Genomic DNA, 6,715 nt, shown 5'->3' with positions numbered 1-6,715 from the left:
AATTCCACAATGATTAAGCTGTTGAATTATATAACTCCAGAATTTTTTCTTTACGTCAATGCTTCCACAGCACATCCAAATAAGCAAGACGTCAGCCAGGATATCTGATGTTCCTTTTCCACCTCATTGACAATGCTGCTGATTTTAGTCACTGCTCCCACTTCACCATAGGAGCACCACACTGCTGACACAGATTATGGTATCTCCTTTTAAATTGTGTTTTGAGGGGGTTTTATAAGGAATGGCACTAGAATATACCAGTTTAGTGGGAGTTTTAATGATTTTTCCTTTATTTGTAGCAGCAGAATTGAAAAAAAAAAAAAAATTAAGCATGTAAGTCATGGTGCTTGTTCATCCAGAAAATTTTCCATATCAGGAAAGTTTCTTGTCATGACAGTGAATGGCTTTTTGCTATGTGTATGATTGCACTGATTGCAGCCCAAATTAAAAAAAAAAAAAAAATCAGGTTTGGGAAGGAACTATTCTCCACTTTAAGGCAATGAAGAATGGTAGTGAATCTGGAAGGAAAGAAGGTCCCTAGCAAAAAAAAAATCTTGAAAACATTGTTTGAAGGTTTTGTGGGGGCTTTTTGTGGGGAGGGAGGGCTGTAAACTTTTGTGGTTAAATTTTATCAGAAAAGTAATATTTGAACTAAAAGCTTTGATATTAAAAGGATAAAAATTCCCCTTTAAAATGCCAGTAAAGAGGAAACAGTGAACCCCATACATGTGTATATATTTAAGTATATATGTATATACAGACATATTGGTGACTATATTTAATTTATAGTTAGTAGGCAGATGTTCAATGAAATTTCTCTCACAGATAAAAAAAACAGCTTGTTGTTTACACTTTTGTCCTTTCCCAACATGATTCAGATGGAAGCACCAGAGAATAATTGTTCTTTACTTAGATATTACTCTTCAAGTAATTTGCTTGCACAGTAGCCCATTGAAGTAAGTCCTGAAAATGCAGTTCCTGCAGTTCTGAACAACAAAGTAAAAATCCCTTTGGAAGCCTACTAGATTCCCTATTGTTGTCAAAAGAGGAAATTGGCATTTCTCATTTTCACTTCATCTCATCATAAATGAAATACTAAAATCTCCAGTAGGAATCACATCATGCCACCTTTCTCCCATCCTCTTCTAAGAGAAACCAAACAATTATGATGTAGACATCTATATTCACAGGAAAGCCATAATACTTCAGTCATAACTTCTGTTGCTGTATCCTGCTCCACTTCAAGTGATTTTATCTCACTCCTTTTATTTGTGCTGATGTTGAATCTTTGATGAAGTCTACAATATTTACACAGATAAAACACAGAATTGCAGAATAGGTAAGGTTGCCCTAAGAAGCTGTGGCTGCCCCATCCCTGGAAGTGTCCAAGGCCAGGTTGGATGGGGCTTGGAGCAGCCTGGGCTAGTGGAATGTGTCCCTGCCTGTGGCAGGAGAGTTGGACTAGATGACCTTTAAAGGCCTCTTCCAACTCAAACTATTCTATCCTTAAATTACACAGCCACTTAAATATAGATGTCTTCATTTTCCAGCTAAATCCCATCCTTTCCTTCAGTTCCGCTGCTCCCAAAATTGTTGTTTAGTAGTGAAAGTGCTGCAAGACAAAATTGTCAACTAGCACAATAACACTCTCAGTTTTGAGAGATATTATAAAGGTGACAAAAACACCCTTCAGTTGTCATTATAGTGTTTCTGTCTCCAACCACACAAGCTCCATGCCAAACACGAGCTACAAAAATCTAGTTGTGTTATTGCTTCATTCAGCATTAAAGCTGCAATTAATAAATCTAATTTTTATAGTTAGGATGCGTTTGCAATAATAAGCATAATAGACTGGAATTATAATTAAGCACGTTCAGTTTTGCAGGATCCAGGAGCTGCTGGTTAATGAAGTTCAATGTGATACTGTCAGTAACCAACATGATAATTGGTTACAGAGAAAAGGCAATTTCAACAAATGCTCCTCATGCAGGTGGCTGGGAGAAATTGCTTTCACTCAATTATCCCTTCAATTATTTTGGATGAATGAGGCAGGATCCTTTAGCTCATTATAAGCCCAATTCCACAATAAGTAAGTAAATATTTTGACACAGTGTTGAAACTTCTGCAAAAGCATCTATAATATTTATAAGCATTGGAGAGGTCACATATTGTATTATCATCATTTGGTGCATTCAGTGCCAACTAAAGGAAATTAATGATTTCGGTAGCCAATATCACTGGAGTAATATTTTAATACTGTGAGTAGTCAGTAGTTTTCTGAAATATTTTCAGAGATGTTATGGTTTATAAATACCCATGCCTGGTATCATCTCTAAGAATGAAGCAAGTTAAGCAACAGGAAACATTTACCTTGGTTATGGGGTAAACTATATGTTATCATACACTGTGTTGGATATCCACCTAGCAGTAGAATTTTATATTAATTTACATCAGATACCAGACTATATGAAAAAGTATAAGAAAATATCAAATATCTGAAGATTCATTTGATATGGTTGAGGTTCAAACTTTGTCATCTTTCCTCCACCTCCCTGTTCATATGGAAGGAAATGCAAACAGGAGATTTCCACCACTCTGCTGGCTGTCCAAAAAGCCAACTGTAACATTTGCCTTGATCGTTTCAAAATGAATATCCACAGTCAACAATTATTTCCAAGATTTAGGTAATCCCTTCTGGCATTTGCATATGTTTTGTTAACAGTCATTCAATAAAATCACACTCTTTGATGCATTAATTATATGCCTTTGTGAGAGGGTTTTATGGGAGCTCTCCAGGTGATTCAACTTGCCACACTTCAGTGTTTTTTACCTTTTCAGAGATGAGTCTACCACCTGTGCTCATCTAGCCAGTTGCTGGATCTCACCTACCTACCTCACATGGGCATAAAATTCAAATTTGAGGTACCTGCCAGGCAACAGAGGTGCTTCCTTAGAAATCTTGTGGGGAGAACCAACATGTGGCCACCAGAAACACTTGTTGCAGACAGGGAAAATTTCAAATATGGCTGGCAAACAACTCTCCCAGGCTGGTATTAGGAGCTGTGACCTGGTGGTATTGAAAAGCCATCTGGACATGGTCCTGGGAAACTGGCTTTGGATAGTTCTGCTTGAGCAGGGCAGGTGGACAAAGTGACCTCCAGAGGTTCCTTCAAACCCCAACTGTCCTAAGATTCTGTGTCTTCCAGACCATCATATTGCATGGCTGCTCATTTTCATTGTATTCATGTATGATATTTATAATATTATTACACCTGTTGAATTATAAAACATTTCTTAAAACTGATCTCAAAAGGGGAACCAAATAAGGTAATGGACTGAGTCTCATGGAGTCTGGAATTCACCTGATATCCCTGTTGAGAATCCAGGTTCTCACAGAAAGGGAAGGGAAGGGAAGGGAAGGGAAGGGAAGGGAAGGGAAGGGAAGGGAAGGGAAGGGAAGGGAAGGGAAGGGAAGGGTACAGAACAAAAAATTCTCAGGGAAGGGAAGGGAAGGGATAAAGAACAAAAAACTCTCAGAAACAGAGCCCCCAGTTGGGATAAAAATTAAGTCCTTTTTATATAATGGAAACATAAGAAGGCACAGGACATCACCACTTCAAGGAGTCAATGCATGTTTTCAATTTTTATTTTTCACCTGAACCAGCCAATAGATGGTGATAGATTTAGTTCTTTGAGACCATGTTTATTTTCCCAGACTGTTTCCATTTTTTCAGGTGATAAATGGCTGTTACAATTTCTCGTGCTTGTCAATTGTATCTCAGGATATCTCTGGCTTCTGGGTGCCCCAGCTGTACTTTAAGGAGGCCAGATGCAATTTTCAGGGATATTTCTAGTTTGAAAGTTTAGTTCCCAGGCTCACAGCTCCCAGGCAGGCTGGAAATATCTCTACCAGTATTTTCCAGCAGACAACACCAGTATTTTCACATTTCAGCTTCTGCAGAGAAGATCCAGTCTGATTATTCCACCTGCTTCCCTCTCCCAGCTGGAATTTCAGTCCCTCCTGAAAGAAATGGTTCTCTTAGTGTAAATATCTACCTCCTCAGTGTGAGCTCCTCTATTTCTGCCTAAGAAAAGGAAGACTTCTTAAGAAAATCTTAGATATAATTCCAATTTAAGCAGGATTTAGGCTGGCTATACTATATTTGTATGCATGATGCTGTGGAGCTGAAAGAGGTCAATAAAAACCATCATTCATCCTTTTAAGCAAAAGAATAAGCAGTAGTGATGATGGTGAGAGATGCAGAAAATCTGGAGGAAAAAAAAAGGAGGGGAACTGCAGAGAATAAGGACTGAAACTACTGTTAGCTGCTGAAAAAAGTCAAGCATTAAAAAAAAAAAAAAAAAAAAAGCCCTGTTTTGGACTCAGTAAAACCAGGCTGCTTTCTGAGCGGTCTGAGGAATTCTAGCATTCCTTATGTTTTCAAGGCTATTAGCCTGAAAGCATTTTTTTTTTCAATATGTATTGCACATGCACACAAAGCAAAAGCTCAATTTGTTCTTAGGTGCTCATGTCACAGGAGCAAGATCCTTTCAACAAGCCTTGGAAAAATCTGTGCATAAAACAAGTTTCTAAGGTAAATTTTATTTTATCCTGTTAAAGGTTTTTCCTCTGCCATGAGCTGCCTTGAATCACTCTCCTCATGATGCACAAGAGAAATCTTATCTGATATTTATCTGCAATTTCAAATTATCCACAGTGAACCTGACTGCTTTCCCCCCATTCCCAAGGACCATAAACCATGGATCTGATGCTTCATATTACTTGACTGAATACTAAGGTGAATCAGTTTCCTTTATACCATGTGAAACTGAGCTTTTTTAACAGCCAACTGTGAATTCTCTGTGTTTTTTCTGAGATTGTCTGTGCTTACGGGTGACAAAAAGAAAAGAAAGGATTTGCAGGAACTGCAAGAAGTCAGAAACAAGGACTTGTGGGATTGCAGCAGATCGATTTATAGTGCTTACAGATTGTGTGCCCAGATAATTTCAAAGCACATGGTATGAAGGGGTCAGATCAGCCTCGTGCCAACATTTTTTGCAGCATCAGGCAAGACTGTCACTTAAGACCCAGCCAAGAGATTTACAATGTAAAATGGTTAGTGCATATGGGCATGAGATTGCCTAAAGTCCCCAGCTGCCAGAGTAGACAAAGCCTTAATTAGCCAATAATGCTGGAAATTTGTGCTTCTGTGGAAGTTTTCTTTATTCAATAAGCAGTTCCTCAAATAGTACTGAATTGAAAACAGCAACCAGTTTGACAAGGAACTGAGGAATGTGGGTTTAGGTCAGTATATATTAACTAAAAATTCAATCAGCTAGCTAAAGGTAAAAGTTTATCATTATATCTCATGAGACATTTGGTACACTAAGTGACTGAGAACATGTTTATTTTTAAAGATTAGTTATCTTTGTTTGGGGATCGAATTCTTTGGGGAGAAACCTGATTACATGGCCAGTTTTATAGATCCAGAGAAATGCAGTTTACATGAGGGATATAAGAAATTTTAAGCACTTCCTCTGCAGACAGATGAACTGTCTGTCCACTTTCCTGGGCTAAGAAATTCAACAGGTTCTAGGGATTTATGCTCTGTTCTGAGAAGGTATCAAAAATACCAGCTTCTAGGCTCAACTTTAGGTAAACCTACCAAACGAGACAAAATCCCTTCAGTGTTTTTTTTAATTGTTTGAATTAATAGTGTTTGTTATCCTTTATTTTCTTAATGTGTGAAATTAGGCTGCTGCAAAGAATGTTAAACCTGAGGCAGAGAAGTGCACTTTATTTTATAATTTTAAATATGTAAGACAATACAAAAGTAAGTTCATTTGCTTGTTTTCCTCAAATATTCCCTAATTGGTCTCAGCTTCTTGGCATTCTTTTGCATATAAGGAAAAGAAGAGTAGAAACATAACATCATTTCCAAAAGTACAAGAATTCTGAATAACCTGCTGTGCTGGAGCAGAGTCAGAGTGAGTAAGGTACATATTATAGGCATGCTAGACTGATCAGCTTAATGCTGATAAGAATCATTGAGATGTGTCCAAAATGCTGCTTTGAAACACTTTCTCTGTCTCATTTTACATACCATGCCCTTTAATTCTGGAGATGTCTCAATAGTTTCAGAAATTTTCATTGACAAAAGCAAGAAAATTCTCAGACAACATAACATCTACGTTTTCCCTATGGTTAAAAATCCTCAGTTGCTAGTGGACAAACTTCCTGGTCATCTTCAGTCCAGGACTGGTTTGGTGAAACTCAAACCTTCATGTTTAATGGACAAACAACAAGCAGGACAGCAGTGGGAAATCAACCCTAGGTATTGTTTGAACTACAAAAATTATCCTGCATTGAGAGAAAAAACCTTTTACTGTGCCAAACCTTTATTACTTTGCAACAGCTGTGTGCTGCTAAATGCCACCATTAGTATTTACACTCAGCTTCAGAACCTGCTGAGTTATGCTAGAGTTAAGCTCTCCCTATAACAGGTAAGACATGGAAATGAGTGAGACCAGCATCCTCTCACAGTCCCAACACTTTACAAAAGTTGGAATTCAGCTATCTGAACATTTGATAGGTACTAGGTATTAGTTTCTCCCTTTGGGTTGCAGCTGCAGAACCAGAGAAGATCTGTTGTCTTTGGAATAGATATGAAGAAAAGGTTTTGTTCCATTCTACATCACTTCAGAATTTCAAAGG

Source organism: Lichenostomus cassidix, chromosome 3 (assembly GCF_008360975.1).
Source record: "Lichenostomus cassidix isolate B80296 chromosome 3, HeHo_3.0, whole genome shotgun sequence".
In the NCBI taxonomy this organism is placed as follows: Eukaryota; Metazoa; Chordata; class Aves; order Passeriformes; family Meliphagidae; genus Lichenostomus; species Lichenostomus cassidix.
This window is presented reverse-complemented; position numbering follows the sequence as displayed.